The sequence below is a fragment of the Vipera berus genome (assembly GCF_964194415.1).
Source record: "Vipera berus genome assembly, chromosome: 1".
Taxonomy (NCBI): domain Eukaryota; kingdom Metazoa; phylum Chordata; class Lepidosauria; order Squamata; family Viperidae; genus Vipera; species Vipera berus.
In genome coordinates this window covers 36,145,658-36,167,515 of record NC_138202.1, presented here as the reverse complement: position 1 = coordinate 36,167,515, position 21,858 = coordinate 36,145,658, and positions in this window count along the sequence as shown.

Genomic DNA, 21,858 nt, shown 5'->3' with positions numbered 1-21,858 from the left:
ACTTAACATTAAGAAAACCAAGATCATGGCATCCAGCCCTTTCAATTCCTAGCACATAGATGGGGAAGAAATGGAGGTAATGACAGATTTTATTTTCCTAGGCTCCAAGATCACTGCAGATGGGGACTGTAGCCAAGAAATTAAAAGATGTTTGCTCCTGGGGAGGAAAGCCATGGCAAATCTGGAGAGCACACTAAAAACAGAGACATCACCCTGCCAACAAAAGTGCGTATAGTCAAGGCTATGGTCTTCCCAGTTGCAATGTATGGCTGTGAAAGTTGGACCATAAGAAAGGCTGAGCGCCAAAGAATTGAAGCCTTTGAACTATGGTGCTGGAGAAGACTCCTGCGAGTCCCTTGGACTGCAAGGCGATCAAACCGGTCAGTCCTAGAGGAGATGAATCCTGACTGCTCTTTAGAAGGCCAGATCCTGAAGTTGAAACTCAAATACTTTGGCCACCTAATGAGAAGGAAGGACTCACTGGAGAAGAGCCTAATGGTGGGAAAGATTGAGGGCAATAGAAGAAGGGGACAACAGAGAATGAGGTGGCTAGATGGAGTCATTGAAGCAGTAGGCATGAGCTTAAATGGACTCCAGAAGATGGTAGAGGACAGGAAGGCCTGGAGGAATGTTGTCCATGGGGTCGCAATGGGTCGGACACAACTTTGCAGCTAACAACAACAACAACATTCAACAGATAGTATGAACACACAATAATTTAATGCTTACAGGGGGTAAATCTTATGTGCACAAGCCATATATAAGAACTGCAATATCAGTTAGAATTGTAATTTTTTTTAAAAAACACCCAACAGTTAGCAAAAGAAGGGAACATTAAAAGCATCCTTTGCCTGGCATTATCATATCTTCTAGCATAAGCACTGCACTTGGGAAGTTTTTTTTTTTTTATTGAAAAGTTTTAAAAATACAATTTTCCTTTAAGAGTCCCCCCTTCCCCCTCCCTCCTCCCCCCTCCCTACCTCCCCCCCTCCCCCCTAACCCCTTTCCCCCCTCACCCCCCGACTTCCCAGAGCTAAATACAAGGTATATGTATAAAAAGCAATCATAAACAATCATATACTAACAATTATAAACTCTAAAATCCAACACTCTCTAACTTATATAGGATAAAACAAATAATAATAATATTAAATATGTATAAAAAGAAACTGAGATAAGAAAAGAAAAAAAAACGAAAGAAGACTTATTCAAATGCTACATAAAACTTCTTAACCCTATACTTGTTCTGGATAAAATCAATCCATTTTCTCCATTCCATAATATAGCGTTCTTGCGAATGATCTTTCAAATAGGCCGAAATCTTCGCCATCTCTGCCAGGTCGGAAACCTTTAAGGTCCACTCCTCTATGGTCGGCAATTCCTCTTTCTTCCAATATTGGCCTATCAAAAGTCTTGCCGCCGTAGTTAAATTCAACGTCAACTTAGTGTCCACAACTGTGGCATCTGTAATTATTCCCAACAAAAAAAATTGCGGACAAAACTTTAACCTCTGTTTAAAAATCTTCTGCATGTTCCACCAGACTTTTATCCAAAAAGCCTTAACCTTTTTACAAGTCCACCATATGTGAAAATATGTTGCATCTTCATCGCCGCACCTCCAACATTTAGGCTGGTAATTCGGATACATACTTGCAAGCTTTTTAGGATCTAAATGCCATCTATAAAACATTTTATAAAAATTCTCTCTTAAATTTTGAGCTTGTGTAAATTTTACGTTCCTCACCCAAATCTTTTCCCACGTGTCCATTGTGATGACTTCCTGAATATTTTGGGCCCATTTTATCATACAATCCTTAACAAGCTCTGTTTCTGAGTCAATCTCTATCAATGCAAGATATATCCGTTTGATATGTGCTGGTCCCTGATTCCTAATTTGTTTTATCAAATTTTCATCAGTCATTGTAAATCCATTTTTCTGGTCTTCTTTCCACCTGGCCCGTAACTGAGTATATTGAAACCAATTTTGAACAACCTTCTCTTCTCGCAAGAGGCTATATGATTTCAAACACCAAACGTTTCTTTCCATACTAAGAATCTCCTTGTACGTAGTCAGATCATGTTTGAAGCCAGCATGTATATTTTCTATTGCGTGTTTTGGAATTGCCCACAATGGTATCTTGCAACTTAACTTATGTCTATACTTCTTCCAAACTCTCAGCAATGCCTGTCTTAAAATATGCACCCTAAACACGTTGTCTACCTTCTTATCATACAACAAATATGCATGCCAGCCAAACAACAAATCGTGGCCCTCTAGATTTAATAACCTCCCTTGCGTCAAATTAATCCAGTCACTTATTCCTACTAATGCAGCAGCTTCATAATATAATTTAAAATTAGGCAATTTAAGGCCCCCTCTCTCACGAGTATCCTGCATAATCTTAAGTTTAACTCGTGGTTTTTTCCCTGCCCACACAAATTTATTGATACCTCGCTGCCATTCCTCCAGATTAGAATCTTTCTTAAGAATCGGTATCATTTGAAATAAAAATAAAAATTTAGGCAGGACATTCATTTTTACTGCTGCAATCCGTCCCAACAAAGACAGTTGCAATTTTTTCCAACTCTCCAATTCTTTTTGAATTTTCCCCCATAATTTTTCATAATTATTTTTATATAGCTTTGTATTAGAGGGCGACAAAATCACCCCCAGATATTTAACCCTTTTAACAATCTCAAATCCAGTTAATCCTTCTATAAGGGCCTTTTGCGGTGTTGTCATGTTTTTAGCCAAAATTTTTGTTTTTTGTACATTAACCTTAAATCCAGAAACCTTCCCATATTGTGTTATTATCTCCATCAGGTCCACAACAGAGTTCTCTGGCTGGGTCACTGTAACAACCAGATCGTCTGCAAATGCTCTCAATCTGTAATCCTGATCTCCAATTTGAATCCCCTTAATTTTTTCCGAATTCCGAATTTTAACCAATAATATCTCTAATGTTAACACAAATAACAAGGGCGATAACGGACACCCTTGCCTTGTGCCCTGCTCAATATTACATACTTCTGTCAAGCTATTATTAACTATAATTCGGGCAGTTTGTTTTTGATATAATGCCCTAATCGGTTGTAAAAAATTTTCCCCAAAATCCATTTTATCTAAAACTTTCAACAAAAATTTCCAATTCAATTGATCAAAAGCTTTTTCAGCATCTAAAAAAATTAGCACCGCAGCAATCTGGTTGTTCCTTTCCAAAAACTCTAACACATCAACTATATGCCTCACATTATTTTTCATTTGCCTACCACTAATAAACCCTGTTTGATCCCCATGAATCACCTGTTGCAGAACCCTCATCAGTCTATTAGCCAAAACCTTAGCAAATATCTTGTAATCTGTGTTTAAAAGCGATATTGGTCTATAATTTTTAACTTGAGTAGCATCTTGGTCTTCCTTCGGAATCAAAGAGATAAAAGCTGTTCTCCAAGACGGTGGCACCTTTCCCCCCCTCTGGATTGTCTGGAACAGTTCCTTTAATGGTTTTATCATTTCTGATTGTAAATTTTTATAATAGGCCGCAGTCAAGCCATCCGTACCTGGTGCTTTATCCACCTTCAATTCCTTAATTGCTGTAAAAATTTCTTCTTCTGTGATCAATTGATTAATCCCTTCTTTTTGTACTTGCGTAAGAACCGGGATGCTAGCATTTTCCAAATATATATCAATGTCTTTTTCATTAATTTTCTCCTTAGCATATAATTTAGAATAAAAATCCACAAAAGCGTCCTTGATAAGGTCCTGTTGAAACACAACCCTTCCTTTATGCTCAATCTTGTCTATATTAGAAGCCCTTTGTTTTTTCCTCAATCTATAAGCTAACCATCTACCTGGTTTGTTAGCGTTACAAAAGGTGTTATGCCTGGCAAACCGCAGATTGGTTGCCACTTGATCAGCCATTAATTTATCAAATTGTCCTCTTAACAATTTAATAGCCTCCTTAGCCTTCACATCCTCTGAGTTCAAAATCAAAGCCTTTTCTTTTTCCTTTATTTCATTCTCCAGTTCTTTCCTCCTAGCTTCCACAGCACGTCTATGTTTATTGTTCATGTATATCAGCACCCCTCTCATGTACGCCTTGCTAGCATCCCACACCATATCCATAGAAGTACCTTTGTTCATATTAATTTCAAAAAAGTCCTTCATCCGCTGTTTGCATTCTTCCACATTTCTCTGATTTCTAAACAAATTCTCATTTACGCGCCACGAGCGCCTGTCTCTTTTCTCCTTATCAATCTCTAACCACACTGGACTATGATCAGAGATAGTTCTTGCACAAATCTTCACCTTTTTAGTCCTCAAAAAAAAGTCATTAGTCACCAAAATAAAATCAATCCTCGAAAAAGATTGATGTCTATCCGAATAAAAAGTATAATCCTTTTCCTGCAGGTATCTCTCGCGCCAGATATCTCGTAGTTCCAAGTCATCCTTCATTTCAAAAAAAGATTTAGGCAGTCTAGCATGACTTGGAATGCGCTTAAAAGCCCCAGCCTTATCCATCTGTACATCCATAACACCATTCCAATCCCCCATAAAAATAAAAGATTTATAATCCAACTGGGTAAGCTTTGTATGAAGTAAACTAAAAAAATCAGCCTGTTGTTGTTGTTGATTAGGGGCATACAGTCCAACTAGAAGCGTCTTTTTGCCCTCTAGCAACAAGTCTATCAGTACGTATCTTCCCTGCTTATCTGCTTCAATTAAATCTGCTGTTATGGCACTTGTAATATAAACAACCACTCCATTTTTCTTATTCATTGCAGAGGCAACAAAGTGCGTACCCAGTCTTGAGTTCAATAAAAGCTTTTGGTCCATAGCCCTAATATGCGTTTCTTGCAAACATATGACATCTATCTTAAATTGTTTTAAATATTGAAAAACCTTCTTTCTCTTCTGTGGTGAATTTAGTCCATTAACGTTCCAAGTCAAAAATTTAGTTGCCATGCATATCCTCCCAAAGCTCTCGAAGCACTGCTTTGATAGGACTAACTTCTTTAGGCTGTGCTCCTCCCACTGCTTGGCTATGTGTACGTTGTGAAGATTCTGAAGACTTTTGTTGGTCTTGTTCTTTTATTTTCTTTGCTCTTTTTAAAGCAGCACGCGTTACCCTTTGCTCTCTAGGATCATCCAAAGAGGTTGTAGCTTGATCTCCTCCAGCACCATTTTCCTCTGTTTCATCCTCTTGATGTTCTCCTTCTCCTTCTCCAGATCCCTTTGCAGCTTCCAGAAGTGTTAGTGGGGTTGCTTTCAAAACAGTATTGTAGAAATCACGCGCTTGCTTCACCGTAATTAACCGGTACCTTTTGCCTTCATACATCACCATCAGCCCGTCTGGAATCTCCCATCTGAACCTTATGTCTCGTTGCTTGAGCTCTTGCACAAGAAATGTAAAGTCCTTCCTTTTCCTCAAAATCTTTGGAGGGATCTCTTTTAAAACCAAGACTTCTTGATCAGCAATCACAACTTTAGCATCATAGGCAGCTTGTATAACCTCATCTCTAATTTCTCTTTTTGTAAAGTAAACCACCACATCTCTAGGCAACTTTCTCTGCCTGGCAATCCACGAATTTACACGGAACACTTTATCCATAGCTGCTCTTATTTCCGATGCTGGCTGATTCAATACCACTTCAAAAGCCTCAGAAACCAGCTGCTTTAAATCTTCCTTAATGTTCTCTTTTAAACCTCTGATTCTGACAGCAAACTGCATCTGGTAATATTGGGCAAGGCTTAACTCCCTTTCCATTTTGTCTCTTAAATTTTCATTCTCCCGTACTTTAACTTCTAATATTTCATTCTTTTCAGTCAAATCATCCAGTTTTTCATCTAAATTTTCCACACATTCCGCCACTTTATGCACTGAAGACAAAATGTCTACCTTCATCACGCTGAACTTCTGTTCCATCCTCTCTTCCATTCTCTCCTCCAGTTTCTCCAATTTCTCCTCCATCTGTGCAAATTTATCAGCCATTGATTGATTAATTGAGTCCAAAAGTTTATCCAAAGCATCTCGTAAGTCCTTCGCTGTCAGTACATCAGGAGGATGCAACGCCTGTAATGATGAATGTTGCACCGGAGGAGATCCACCGCTCCGTAGAGTTTTAGGGGGAGGTTTAGCCGCCATCTTTTACTTTTCAATTATGACGCACTTTCACTAAAAGTTTAAAAAGTCCATCAAGCTCGAGAGTATAATAAAATAATCCTCTTCACCTTTCCCTCTTGTACCGCTCTGCCTGCTCCTTTAATCCATAGTCCTTTCTTCAGGCAGGGGTGGTCGCAGACGCCTGGCTCTGCTCCAAGAAGTCCGGAGCAGAGACGCCAGCCAGCTGGGAGCAACCCAGGCTTCGGGGGAGTTCAATGCTTCAGCCGCCCAAGCTCCAAGCTCAGGCGGCCCCGGAAAACTCTACCCCTACCTGGGGCCTCACCCCCTCCTCTTCTCCTGAGGAGGGGGCTTCAATTTCGCCCGAACAGCTGATCGGCGCTGTTTCGGGCGAAAAAAACAACAGCTGAGCCGCGGGCAGCCCGGGAAGGCTGTCTCCGTCGCCGCGGAGCCACCGGAAGTCCAAAAGTTTATGTGTACATACCAAAATGGCCAAAAGAAAGAGCAATTCAGTTTAAAAATATTTGTTTGCTCATTTAAAATACTAATCACAACCATTACGAAATGACTTGGAGGTTTAGGGGATCTTAAAATTATATTGTTACTATTATTTATAATTCATAACAAAGTTATACCAAACCATACCCTACCCTATCCTACTCTAGCATACTACTCTACCCTACCATTCCCTATCATACCATATCCTACCTTACCATACACTTCCCTTCAATTCCCTACCCCAGGGCTTTTCAAACAGTGGTACGCGTACCACCTGTGGTAATTTGCCACGTGGCAGGTGGGTGGTATGTGACTGCTAGCCAAGTGTAGCAGGGGAGGGGAATGAGCTGAAGTGAGCCAAGCCTGAGGGAGAGGCAGCTGGAGCTGCAGGTCTGTCTGGGCTCGGCAGAAGCCCCAGGAGCCATCAGGGCTCCAGATGATTGGCTCCAGCTGATTGGTGCTTCCAGAAGCAGCTCGGAGCTGGAGGTGAACTGAAGAAAAAAGGGGGGAGGAGAGGAGAGGCTATAAAAGGAGGTGGTTTGGGCGGGGAAAGGGGAAAAAGACAACAGGAAAGCTTTAATCCCTTTAAACAAATGTAATTAGTTTTACTCCCTTTCAATGAGTCTGTCTATGGCTTTTAGAAAGGTAAACTTTGAAGGTAAACAGGCTTAATTTAAAGCTAGAGCTTTTTGCAATTGCCAGAGCCTTTCAGTCTTGATTGCAACATTGTGACACATGACAAGCCTGAGGCAGCTTAAAGAGAAAAAAAAACAGAGTTTGTGTTTCTTGCTTTGCACTTGATTCCTGTGTCTTTAAGGGTACAGGGAAGGGATGGGGGATCCATTCTTACTACACTGTGGAAGGAGAGCTAAGAAGGGCCAACCGGCTAGCTCAGGAGTCTACAAACTTAGCAACTTTAAGACCTGTGGACTTCAACTCCCAGAATTCCTCAACTAGCCATGAGGGCTGAGGAATTCTGGGAGTTGAAGTCCACAAGTCTTAAAAGTGCCAAGTTTGAAGACCCCCTGAGCTAGCTGGTAGTGGTGCATATTAATAAACATGGATAAATTCATCATACATTTGTCAGTGCAAAGGGAAAGCGATTCAGCAAAGGAACAGCCACCGAAGAAATTAAAACTGGTACATTTTTTACTTTTTTTCTACAGTTTGTAATATTTTATTAGATTATAGAATAAAATGCAAAAATACAAAAGCAAAGAGTAGGGCACAGTGGGGAGGAAAAAGAGGGGGAAAGTGAGAGGGAGAAGGGAAAAAGAACAGACTTCCTCTGTTGCAGTAGAAGGAAGCATTAACATTGAACCGAGTTATGCCCGCCAGGTTTCCGGGTGCTGCACCAGCCACGGGCTCAGGGCAGGGGTGGTGGGGTGGCAGTGGTTATTCGGGAGACTTTGTGTCCCCGGGAGGCCACCATTGTCCAGATGGCCGGGAGTGAATCCCTCCTCTTGAGATGTGGTCCTCGGGCTCAGTTGGGCTTGTTGCTTACATACCTGGCGCCCAGCTGTGTGGCAACAGCCCTGCCTGAGCTGCTCGACACTCTCTCAGGGTTGGCGGTGGAGTTCCCCAGGCTTATAGTCCTGGGTGACTTCAACCTGCCGTCACTGGGAGGGTCGTCGGAGTTAGCTCGGGAGTTCATGGCCTCCATGACGGCCATGGGCCTGACCCAAGTTATTGAGGGCCCGACTCACATGGGGGATCATACTCTCGACCTGGTGTTCCTATCTGGACAGTGGCTGGATGATCTGGGAGGGGGCTCCCCGTCCATCACCCCTCTGTCATGGTCAGATCACCACCTCCTGAGGCTGGTTTTCCGTTATGCCACCCCCCGCCGCTGGGTGGCGGAACCGACCAGGTGGTTCCGCCCCAGGTGCCTAATGGACCCGGATCGGTTCCAGAGGGCGCTTGGGCCTATACCTATCACCCTTACCCACAGCCCAGTCGATGCTCTGGTGGAGGCCTGGGAAACGGCTGCCGCCAGGGCACTTGACTGTGTTGTACCCATGCGACCTCTGACCCGGCGCAGATCCCGTTGGGCCCCATGGTTCTCTGTGGAGCTCCGGGAGATGAAGCGTCGGAGACGAGGTCTAGAGAGCGGTTGGAGATCCAGCCGATCCGAATCCGACCGATTGCAGTTAAGAACCTTTATAAGGTCTTATCTTGCGGCGATAAGGACGGCGAAGTCTAACTACTTTGCTGCCCTTATCGCGTCCGCAGATAATCGCCCGGCCGCCCTGTTTAGGGTGACTCGCTCCCTCCTTAACCAGGAGGTGAGAGAGGATCCCTTGCGGGGACGAGCCGAGGACTTTAGTCATCATCTGGCAGACAAAATCGCTCAGATCCGGACCGGCCTGGACTCTGACTGGGCAGAGTCTGATGTGGAGGAATCGGGCGGTCTTGAGCACGTTATCTGGACTGAGTTCAACCCTGTTTCCCCTGATGATGTGGACAGGATCATGGGGAGACTGAGCACCACCACCTGTTTGTTGGATCCGTGCCCCTCCTGGCTAGCTTATGTGGCTCGGGAGGGAACACGAGGCTGGTTCCATGCAGTAATAACTGCTTCTTTGAAGGAAGGTGTCTTCCCTGCCACCTTGAAGGAGGCGGTGGTGAGACCCCTTCTCAAGAAGCCTGCTTTGGACCCGGCTGCTTTAAACAACTATCGTCCAGTCTCCAACTTTCGCTTTTTGGCGAAGGTTGTTGAGAGTGTGGTGGCGCATCAGCTCCCTCTGTTCCTGGAGGAAACTGATTATCTGGACCCATACCAATCGGGTTTCAGGCCCGGACACAGCACGGAGACGGCATTGGTCGCGCTGGTGAATGATCTCTGAAGGGCAAGGGACAGGGGTTGTTCCTCTGTCCTGGTCCTATTAGATCTCTCAGCGGCTTTCGATACCATCGACCATGGTATCCTGCTGCGGCGTCTCAGGGGGTTGGGAGTGGGAGGCACCGTTTTATGGTGGTTCTCCTCCTACCTCCAGGGCCGCTCGCAGTCGGTGTTGACGGGAGGGCAGAGATCCGCCCCGAGGCCTCTCATTTGTGGAGTCCCTCAGGGGTCGGTTCTCTCGCCTCTCCTGTTCAACATCTATATGAAGCCGCTGGGCGAGATCATTCGTGGCTTTGGGGTGGGGTATCATCAGTACGCTGATGATACCCAACTTTTTCTTTCCACCCCGAACCAACCCAGTGATGCCCTCGCCGTGATGTCCCGGTGCCTGGAGGCGGTTCAGGTCTGGATGGGGAGAAACAGGCTTCGTCTCAATCCCGCCAAGACTGAGTGGCTGTGCATATCGGCATCCCGGGTTAACCAAGTTATTCCATCCTTAATGATGGGGGGTGAGGTGTTACCCCCCGTTGATAGGGCTCGCAACCTGGGCGTCCTCCTGGATTCACGGCTCAATTTTGAAGACCATATAGGAGCCGTGACCAGGGGGGCTTTTGCACAGGTTCGCCTGGTGCGCCAGTTGCGTCCCTATCTGGACCGAGACGCCCTACGCACAGTTACTCATGCGCTTGTGACCTCCCGTTTGGACTACTGTAACGCTCTCTACATGGGGCTGCCCTTGAAGACCACTCGGAGGCTTCAACTGGTGCAGAATGCGGCCGCGCGAGTTGTAATGGGGGTCTCCCGATATTCCCATGTAACACCTCTACTCCGCGAGCTGCATTGGCTTCCGGTTGCCCTCCGGGTGAAATTCAAGGTGCTGGTTATCACCTATAAAGCCCTACATGGCCTGGGTCCGGGGTATTTGAGGGAACACCTGCTGCCGGCATCAAATGCCCTTCGCCCAGTGCGCTCCCACAGGGAGGGTCTGCTCAGGGTCCCACCGGTAAGAGATTGCTGGCGGGTGACACCCAGGGATAGGGCCTTCTCAGTGGGGGCGCCTGCCCTCTGGAACCAGCTGCCAGTGGAGCTGAGGACTGCCCCCGACCTCCGATCATTCCGCCGGGGCCTGAAGACCTGGCTCTTTGAGCTCTCGGGCCCAGGCTGAGGAGAAATTTATTTTAATTGGGGTTTTTAATTGTACAGGGTTGGTTTAATCTTTTTTAAATTGGTTTTTTAACTTTTGTATGGTTGATTTTTAATTCCCTGTAAACCGCCCTGAGTCCTCAGGGAAAGGGCGGTATATAAATGCAATAAATAATAATAATAATAATAACCTCAACTTTTTACTTTTCCATATTATAAACTAACCATTTCTATAACAACAAATGAATCTAATCAGTAAAACCCAAAATCCCCCCCTTTTTTTTAGTCATCAACTTTTTGACACCTTGCTAAGCACTGGTGGTACTCAAATATTGTCATGTCCTAAAAGTGGTACAATCTGTGAAAAGGTTGAAAAGCCCTGATCTAGATCATTTTCAGTCAGGATTCAGAAATGGATATGGAATTGAAATGATATTGGTCACATTTTTAATGCTTTTTGGCATGGGTGAGATGGTTGTTGGGCATCCAGCCTTGCCTTACTTGATTTCTCAGTAGCTTTCAATGCTATCAACCATTGTATCCTTCTGAATTGACTCAGAGGATTGAGGGTAGGCAGTATGGTGTTGCGTTTGTTTCTCTAGGGACAACTTCAGTCACTGATGATTGAAAAAGGGAGATCTCATCCGTCTACAGCCCCTACTGTGTGGAGTGCCACAGGGGTAGTTAGTCTCCCCTCCGCTAATTACTTCTACATGAGAACGTTGAGTAAGTTCATCCATTGCCATGGAGTGAGATATTATCTGCTATCTATTGATTATCTGCTATATACTGATGAAACCCTGTTGGATGTGTCCCGACTTGATCACTTAGAAAAGAAGATCCTTCCACGGCATTCATAATGAAAGGTATTCTTTTACTAAAGCCAAGTGGTTACAAGATAGGAAAAGCCAGATCTGAGATACGCACATGAAAACTGCCTACTTACTTTCCCATTTTCCAGGTTCCCCCTCCCCCTCCTTATCTGTTTAGTGTCCAATGGGATTCAAACAAATTGTTTTGGTAACAGTTATAATTCTTGACAGGCTCAGTGAGGATCCGCATTCCATTCCCACACTTATGGCCTGGGGGTCAGCTGGCTGACGTCTCTGGCAGGTACTCAGAGTAGTATCAGTTTCTGGTCTTTCCCCCCCCCCCCGCCCAATGTGTTGGCTCCTCCTCCTCCCCCGTTCATGGCAGCCTGGCATCAGCGAAGCAGAGATGGGACGAAGCAGGATGGCAGTACTGACATACCCAATTGTACATCTCTACTCCTGGCAAATTAAGCCAGGAGTAGAGATGTACAATGGACACCTTATCCTGGTGTCTGAAGACTATGAGGTCCTGGATGGGGAACAACAGTTTTCAACCTAACCTTGGCAAAACTGAGTAGCTTTGGCTTTTGAGGCCTCCAGTTGCGAGGGAAATCTCAGATCCTGTCTAATGTCAGGACCCACTTCAAGCCCACATCTTAAGAAAGCAGAACTCTTGGAAACAATTTCTTCCAAGTAATAGCCCTGCAGGCACATCCCGCCTCCCCCTTGGAACTATGGCAAAACCCAGGAAAAGGTGGAATGAAATAGAAATGAAATAAAATAAAATAGGAATGGGTTTTGACATCATCTTTGGTAGTAGATGGGGTTGCAATGCCCCAAAGATATTCTGTATGCAATCTGGGGGTCTTCCTGGACTCCCAATTCCTACTTATTGAGCAGATGGCAGTGGTGGCTAGAAGGAGCTTTGCACAACTTTATATTGCATGGCATTTATACCCATTCCTAGATTAAGAGGCCCTACTCATGGTCACTCATGCCCTGCTCATCTCCCTGGAAGTGTATCTGGAAACCTCAACTGGTAAAAAATGCAGTTAGTGTTTCTTGCAGTACAGACATTATACCTCTGCTCCACAAGGTGCATTGGTTACTAGTTTGCTTCTGAGTCCAATTCAAGGTGCTGATGTTGATCTTCAAAGCATTTCATGGTATGGGATCAGGCTATTTGAGGGATTGCCTGCCCCCAATTTCAATTATCCATCCCTCCAGATCCAACAGACAGGGCATATTACAGATTCCATCATCTAGGAGGCTACATTTAAAAGACCCTAGGCATTGGGCCTTCTCTGCAGTGGTGAACTGTGAATCTTTTCTCCTCTGGCCTCATCTCTTCTGAGTTTCTGAAGAGTTGGTTTGTCAATAGATCTGGGAACTACAGAGGACCGGTGAGCTAATTAAGGCAGCTCCACTATTGTTAACTTCCCTTTGTATAATTGTTACTTTAGTTCAGTTTTTGTATAGTTTTTGAAGTTTTAATTGCTAATAATTGTAGTGAGTTTTGGTATTTATTGATTGTTTTAACCTGTTGTAAAACACCCAGAGTCACTTGTTCTATGAGATGGGTGATTATATATAAATTAGATAAATAAACAAATAAATCATTTACCAATCCCATCACAGGATAGAATTTGGCTATCTGGATAGAAGATTGGATATTATGGCAACATACTTTTCTGCTGAGTTGGGGTTGGGAAGAATGAACTTTAATATAGCTGTGAGGACTAGAAATTAGATGTGTGTTTTATACACAACCAAAATTAAAGCTTGAATTGTGTAAGAACAAGCACTTGTCACTAGAGGACAGTGTTGTGAAATATTAGTCCAGTACCAATAGGAGAGAACATATGAAGCTAGGGGTTGGAGTCCCTGCTCTCTGAGCTTGGTTGGTTCTTTGCTTGCAAACGTTTAGTTACCCAGCTCATAGAGAACCAAGGACTCCACAATATTAGTCCTGTACAACACATTGGTTCTCTACATATATCCATAAACCAAAGGAATAGGTAACTTACCATTTAACGCAATGACACTGAAACTCATTCTTTAATGGAAGAAATGTCAAGTACAGCAAAAATTAAAATATTTTAATCTAAAAACATGAATGCCACATGCCACATAATGGCATGTGAGTCATCCTCTATTTTTAAACTGCATCTGCTATATTTAAGTTAAATGTTATTGTGTTAAAGTTGAGTTTCTCAGTCAAAGCTGAAGCATTAGCTACTCTTTCATTAAATACTCTGGATGAGTTATATGGCAAATAATATCTACTAATTATTTTGTCTGATGGAAATCCAGACAAATTTTACACAAAAAAGGGGAGAAGCAGAGGGAATGGGTGGGAGGAAGAGGGAGAGAGAGAGTATTAAGAATTAATTTTAGCAGAAAGAGTAATATTTCCTTGAAATAAGTTGAAGTACATGTTTAGAAAATATTGTTATCAAAAGAGATATTTGACATTCCTTGGCAAGGAAATTACTATAGTCTGTAGTATGTTACTTTTGCCTTGGACCCATGCATATTCAGTCTCAGTGGGGATTTCTGTATGTTGTTCTGATTTAGTTTTGGATATATTTACTTTTCCTGAAAAGGAAAACATCAACTGCAATAACGCTTCTTCTAAATGATTGCTGAGTTGAACACACACATTTCCAAACACACATTTCCACACACCTATATATACATGCCTATCTTGCCTTCCTTTGGGAGTGAGCAATGTTATGCAAATTGCAGAAAGAGAGTAAGAAATAGTAATGTAGAGAAATTATAAACCTGAGCATGAACTATCTTGTCTGATCTAATTTATTACAAACTAATATTATGTAATCTAATTTACAACACTGATCAGTATATTTGTCAATATTTCTCTGTCCTGCATACCTGTCTTTCTTCCACCACAGCCTTATGTAAAAGTGCAGATACCCCATTCTGTGCTTCAATTAATCCCTAAGAGGACACAACCTCTACACAGTATAACACAGTATAACATTTTTCTGCAAATGTGAATGTGTACTTACCACTGGTTGCCTTTTGTTCATTAAATTTCTTAGCACCTCCATTCGCTACATTAAAACCTTCAATCAAAACTTTCTAAGTTAATTTTCCTTAGGAAATTTTGATTCCCGAGAGATATTGGTTGTGTGCCTTCTCCCTCATGTATACCAGGGACATTTAGCTTTCCCTTATCTTGAGCTCCACACAAGTTACTCTATCTGTCTAGGTCTGCAACCTTGACAACTTTTAAGACTTGTGGACCTCAGCTCCCAGAATTCCTCAGCCAGGTTAAAAAAAAAGTCCACAAGTCTTAAAGTTGTCAAGGTTGCAGACCCCTGGTCTAGTGTCTCTGCCTCCTCCCCATGGAAATAGGCTTTATTCTGTTTCCTGAAAATTTTGTTAAATCGAAATCCCACTCTTCCTCATTTCCAGTATCTTTCAGCTTGCTCCTATATTTTATGTCTTAAGACAATAGGATGTCTTAGGACCTAAGACATCCTATTGTCTTAAGACATAATATAGGATTTAGGACATCCTATTGGTCAAGCCTGGGGAAGTTTCTCCACCTCCCCCACCCCCACCCCCACCCCATCCCAACTTGGATTTTGCATTCAGTCTGGATTCTCTTGCCTGCCAACTGAAGTCTGGAATTTTGATCAGCTGACTGGTTATTCCACTTATATTTTTTTCTTCCATGTCCACTGTTTCCCAAGATCCACTTTTTACAATACCAAAAATGGCCTGTTTTTCTTTCATCATAATTAAGTCAAATTAACCATGCTGTTAGTTTGATTTTCATATCTTTCCCACCTTACCTTATGAATAGATTCAGGTGTAAATTTCAAATATCTCCAAAGAAAGATATATTTTTCTAAGAAGATATTGACTGAACAATTAACATTTTGATTCATTTTGGGGTCCCCAGTTGTCTAATTACTTTTTCTGTACAGTAGTCCTCACTTATCAACCACCACTTATCAACCTGCAACTTCATCCGCTAAGCAACCTGGTTGTAAAGTGAAATGTCACATGACCACACCAACTCAACTCATAGCATCAGTTCCAACTGTGGTTATTAAGCAAATCACCCACGGTCTTTAAATGCAATTTCACACGTCCACTGCTTCCTGCTGGCTTCCTCATTGACTTTGCTTCTTGGAAGCCAGCTGTGTAGGTTGCAAATGGAGATCACATGACTGCAGAATGTTGCAACCATCATAATTGCAAGCCAGTTACGATTGCCCGAATTGCAATCAGATGACTATGGGACATTGCAACAGTGGCAACTTCAAGAACCAATCATACATTTACTTTTTCATCACTGTTGCAACTTTGAATAATCACTGAACAAGCATTCGGTAAACAAGGACTACCTGTACTTTCTTGTCATGTTCCCACCCATCCATTTATGTCATCCAACAGAATTGTTTCCTCAGAATGTAGCACAACATTTTGCAAAATTTTGCTTCTTTCCTGCTGCAGTGTTAGATGTCACTATTGCCAATCTATGGAATCACACTTACAGTATATGTGCTCATAATAAGTTAGATGACACAGATCAATACTTTTTGACTCCTGTCCTCATAGTTAAAGTATTATATGTTTTTCCTTTTTTATTTTATAAACATGCAACATAACTATTTTCTTTTATTTGTTAAACCATGTTGTTTACCAAGATTCCAAAGCAGTTTTCTATAGTATAGAATCATAAAATTTGAGAGTTGACTATCTTGATAATCATCTGATCCAGCCTGTTGTTCAGTGCTGGGATCCATTATTACATCCCTAAAAAGATGATAATTAAATTATATTTAAATACTTCGAACCAAGGAAGGTTTACCCATCTACCAAATAGAATGCAACAACTTGCCGTGGCTAACTCACTCCAGCCAACTCGCTGCTGGACAACTTGCCACAGCCAACTCGCTGTGGGACAATATAACAATTCTATTTAATTATTTAAAATAAATATATTTTTTAAAATTTTGGCCATTCACATTTCATTCTGTCCCTCCTTTTGCATCCTTCCTTTAATTATTCTATTCCACTATTTCTTTGTAACTCTTGTCCTGCAGTGAGTTGTCCTATGGCGAGTTGGCTGCAGCGAATTGTCATCATCATCATCATCATCATCATCATAAGTTGGAAGGGACCTTGGAGGTCATCTAGTCCAACCCCCTGCTCAGGCAGGAAACTCTATACCATTTCAGGCAAATGGCTGGCCAGTCTCTTCTTAAAAACTTCCAGTGTTGGAGCATTCACCACTTCTGGAGGCAGGTTGTTCCATTGGTTAATTGTTCTAACTGTCAGGAAGATTCTCCTTAGTTCTAGGTTGCTTCTCTCCTTGACTAGTTTCCATCCGTTGCTTCTTGTCCTGCTTTCAGGTGCTTTGGAGAATAGCTTGACTCCCTCTTCTTTGTGGCAGCCCCTGAGATATTGGAACACTGCTATCATGTCACCCCTCACCCTTCTCTTCGTTAAACTACACATACCCAATTCCAGCAACCGTTCCCTATATGTTTTAGCCTCCAGTCCCCCAATCATCTTTGTTGCTCTTCTCTGTACCCTTTCTAGAGTCTCGACATCATTTTACATCGTGGTGACCAAAACTGGATGCAGTATTCCAGGTGTGGCCTTACCAAAGCATTGTAAAGTGGTATTAGTACTTCACTTGATCTTGATTCTATCCCTCTGTTAATGCAGCCTAACACTGTGTTGGCCTTTTTGGCAGCTGCAGCACACTGCTGGCTCATATTGAAGTGATTGTCCACTAGGACTCCGAGATCCCTCTCACAGTTACTACTATTGAGCAAGGTACCACCTATACTATACCTGTGCATCTGATTTTTCCTACCTAAATGTGGAACCTTACTTTTTTCACCATTGAATTTCATTTTGTTAGATAGCACCCAGTGTTCGAGCCTGTCCAGATCCTCCTGTATTTTAAGCCATCTTCTGGAGTATTAGCTATTCCTGCCAGCTTGGTGTTGTCTGCAAATTTGATGAGTTCCCCATCTATCCCCTCATCCAAATCATTGATGAAGATATTGAAGAGCACTGGGCCCAGAACAGAGCCCTGGGGCACCCCACTACACACTTCCTTCCATGTAGATGCAGTTCCATTGAGGACCACACGCTATGGCCTGTCAGCCAGCTACGAATCCATCTGGTGGTGATGCTATCTAACCCACATTTTTCTATCTTATCAAGTAGTAGGTTGTGATCTACTTTATCAAATGCCTTACTGAAGTCCAAGTAAATTATATCTACAGCATTCTTCTGGTCCACTAATTTTGTCACTTGGTCAAAGAATGTAATAAGATTTGTCTGGCATGATCTGTTTTTGACAAACCCATGTTGACTTTTAGTGATGACTTTGTTTGCATCAAGGTGTTCGCTGATTTGTTGTTTGATTATCTTTTCCAGAATCTTCCCAGGTATTGAGGTCAGGCTGATAGGTCTGTAGTTTCCAGGATCTATTTTTTTCCCTTTTTTGAAGATGGGAACTACATCAGCTCTCTTCCAGTCCTCTGGTAGTTCCCCAGTGCTCCAGGATCTTTGAAAAATATAGTTCAGTGGTTCTGAGATCACGTCTGCCAGTTCCTTGAGAACTTTGGGGTGTAATCCATCTGGTCCTGGTAATTTGAACTCATCTAGGCTGGACAGGTATTCACTTACCATTTTTTTGCCTATCTTAACTTGCGTTTCTATTCTATTTTTTATGGCACTGGTTTTGGTAGGTTGGACTGTTTTTCCCCTTTGTGTAAAGACAGATGCAAAAAATGAGTTAAATAGTTCTGCTTTCTCCCTATTGCTTGTCACCTTGCCACTTTCCCCCACTAATGGACCAATCATTTCCTTAACTTTTTTCTTGTTTTTTATATGTTGAAAGAAGCATTTTTTGTTATTTTTGACTTTGGTCGCAAGCCTTAGTTCGTTTTGAGCCTTAGCTTTCCTCACTTCATCTTTGCAGGCACGGGCTATTTGTTGATATTCTGACTTAGTTATGTGCCCCTCTTTCCAATTCTTATACTTGTCCTTTTTATCTTTCAATTTATCAGAGAGTTCTTTATGCAGCCATGCTGGTTTCTTTTGAGAGCTGTTATTTTTCTTCTTTGTTGGTATTGTACTAGACGGGGCCTTTATTATCTCACTTTTCAAAATTTCCCAAGCTTCTTGAGTTGTTTTCCCCTTTAGGATTCTCATCCATGGAATTCTTCCCAAGGTCTCTCTAAGTTTATTGAAATTAGCTCTTTTAAAGTCCAAGACTCTAGTTTGGCTGTGTTCTATTCTTGTGCAATAGACGAGGGGTAGGCAACCTCGGCTCTTTTATGACTCATGGACTTCAACTCCCAGAATTCCTGAGTCAGCTTCTGACTCAGGAATTCTGGGAGTTGAAGTCCATGAGTCATAAAAGAGCCAAGGTTGCCTACCTCTGTCACAGACCCTCTACCAAAGGCAGCAAGTTCTATTTTTGAATAGTATTTACCATAGGAATTTTTCCCTGGTGTCTACCCCACTTCTCAGAGTATGAGTATTCTTCAACTCACCTTGTTTCTGTACTCCCTTGACCTCAATGTCTTTATTATTATTTTTATTCTATTTTAAATTAAATTGTACAGGTAGTCTTTGACTTACAACAGTTTACTTAGTGTGTGTTTGAAGTTACAACAGCACTGAAAAAATGACTTATGACCATTTTCACAGCAGCATCCCTATGATCATGTGATTAAAATTCAGATGCTTGGCAACTGATTCATATTTATGACGGTTGCAGTATCCTGGGGTTGTGTGATCTCCTTTTGCGACCTTCTGTTAAGCAAAGTCAATGGGGAAGCCAGGTTCGCTTAACAACTATATTACTAATTTAAGAACTGCAGTGATTCACTTAACAACTGTGACAAGAAAAGTTGTAAAATGGGGCAAAACTCACTTAACACATGTCTCGCTTAGCAACAAAAACTTTGGGCTCAATTATGTATCTTTACCTAATGTAAATATTATTCAAGTAAGTATATATTTATCTCCAACTTTTATATACTGTGTCTTAACAGCTCTACACCTTCTTTAGATCAGTATGAAATCTCACCACAGTTGGAATGAAGCTATCAATAGTTAATTTTACAAGGACTGCTGTTATAAAATCAGTTTCATAATGTAGTTAGTTAGAGACAGAAATCTTTGTATCCATTATCCAGAGTTCCCTTGAGGTCTGATTTGCAGATCCAAAAATAAAATGACATCAATAATTTATCTGGTTTGCAGACCAATCTCATTTTTTACAGAAATCCTTTTGATTCTACACAGCTGCTTACTTATTTTTCTCATCTGTATATGTTATGGGTGTTTAATATTTCAAACATCTTTAAAATAATAATATTATTACCCATTGCCTGAAAATAAAAATAAATGCTTTCCACAATGTCCTAGCAACAGGCAAAATGTCCATTTTGTTTGCATTTCATGCTGTGAATATACAATCAGGAGTAGAGACTGGACAGCCATTTGTCTGAAATGGTATAGAGTTTCCTGCCTGAGCAGGGAGTTGGACCAATGGTGGGATTCAGCAGGTTGTCACCACTTTGGCAGAACCGGTAGCTAACTTTTTGTTGCCCAGGCCCAGAATGGACTTCTGGAAGCAGCATCCACACAGAGAACTGGTTGATCACGTATTTGAATCCCACTACCAGTTGGATTAGATGATGTCAAAGATCCCTTCCAACTTTGTTATTGTTATTGTTAAACATGCATTATCAGCTTAGAATTTCTGCAGAAAAGAAGAGCGGGGAACACTCCTTCAACATTCATTGGTGAGCCCAAATAAATTATATATTATTTAACTTGAACATTCTATTATGCTAATAAAAGCTTCTATGGCAGGGGTGTCAAACTGCTGGCCCACGGGCCGGATGCATTATAGCAAAACCGCGCCCATCCCATTGCCGGCAATGGGAAAAAAGTCACGATACGTTGTGATACGTCATGTGACGTTGCGAGTTTGACACCCCTGTTCTATGGTGACTCCACTCTAATATACAATATGCCCTATCACCTACTGTTCACCTGGCCAAAATATCATAAGGGGATCATCGTCTCTGAGTTAGTTTAGTTTAGTTTAGTTTTATTGAATTTTTATACCGCCCTTCTCCCGAAGGACTCAGGGTGGTGAACAGGGCATATAAATAGAAATACAAAAGTTAAAAAAGATTTAATTATTGCCCGATTAAAACAATCAAAATATAAAAAACATTAAAACCCTAACATTCCCCCATCAGGCCAGGCCAGCTTGTTCGAATAGATGGGTCTTTAACCCGCGCCGGAAGGAGCGAAGATCCGGTGCCATCCGGAGCTCAACCAGCAGTTGGTTCCATAAAGCCGGGGCGCCCACAGAGAAGGCCCTACCCCTGGGGGCCACCAGTAGGCATTCTCTGACCGGAGGCACCCTGAGGAGGCCCTCTCTGTGGGAACGCACAGGGCGGAGGGGAGTCGATGCCGGCAGCAGGTGGTCCCCGAGGTATTCCGGACCCATGCCATGTAAGGACTTAAAAACCATCACCAAGACCTTGAACCTCACCCGGAAGACAACTGGTAACCAATGCAGCTCGCGGAGCAAAGGTGTAACATGGGAGTACCGGGAAACTCCCAAGACAACTCTCGCAGCCGCATTCTGTACCAGTTGGAGCCTCCGAGTGGTCTTCAAGGGAAGCCCCATGTAAAGAGCATTGCAGTAGTCCAGACGAGAGGTCACGAGCGCATGAGTGACCGTACACAGGGCATCCCAGTCCAGATAGGGCCGCAACTGACGCACCAGGCGAACCTGAGCGAAAGCCCCCCTAGTCACGGCTACTATGTGATCTTCTAGAGTAAGCCGTGAATCTAGGAGGACTCCCAAGTTGCGGGCCCTATCCACGGGGGGTAATAAGTCTTGAGTACAGGTTCTCCTTAGGGCTGTGTCCTAAGGCCGCTGTTGTTCACCCTGTTGACCCATGACTGTTGTGCTAGGTTGTGCTAGGTTTGCTACCAACCATACAGTATTGTGAAGTATGCGGATGATACAACAGTAGTGGGCCTTATTCAGGATGACAATGAGAATGCTTACAGCAAGGAGGTAAAGGGTTTGGTGAACTGGTGTAACAAAAAACAGCCTTATTTTAAACATAGGAAAACTAAAGAGATCATTGTTGATTTCAGAAAAGGCAGGCACAGCCCCACACCTCTTTGTATTAATGATTGACCTTTGGAGGTGGTTAGCAGCATCAAGTTTCTAGGTGTGCAGCTAGCAAGTATTGTAGGCTAGCTTGGTTGCTCAACAGTAAGAGACTGCTGAAGAGGGCACAGCAGCACCTGCATTTTCTGCATCACATGAGAAAAGTACATCTTCCCCTGTCCTTACCACTTTCTATAGAGGGACAATAGAGAGCATCCTATCATA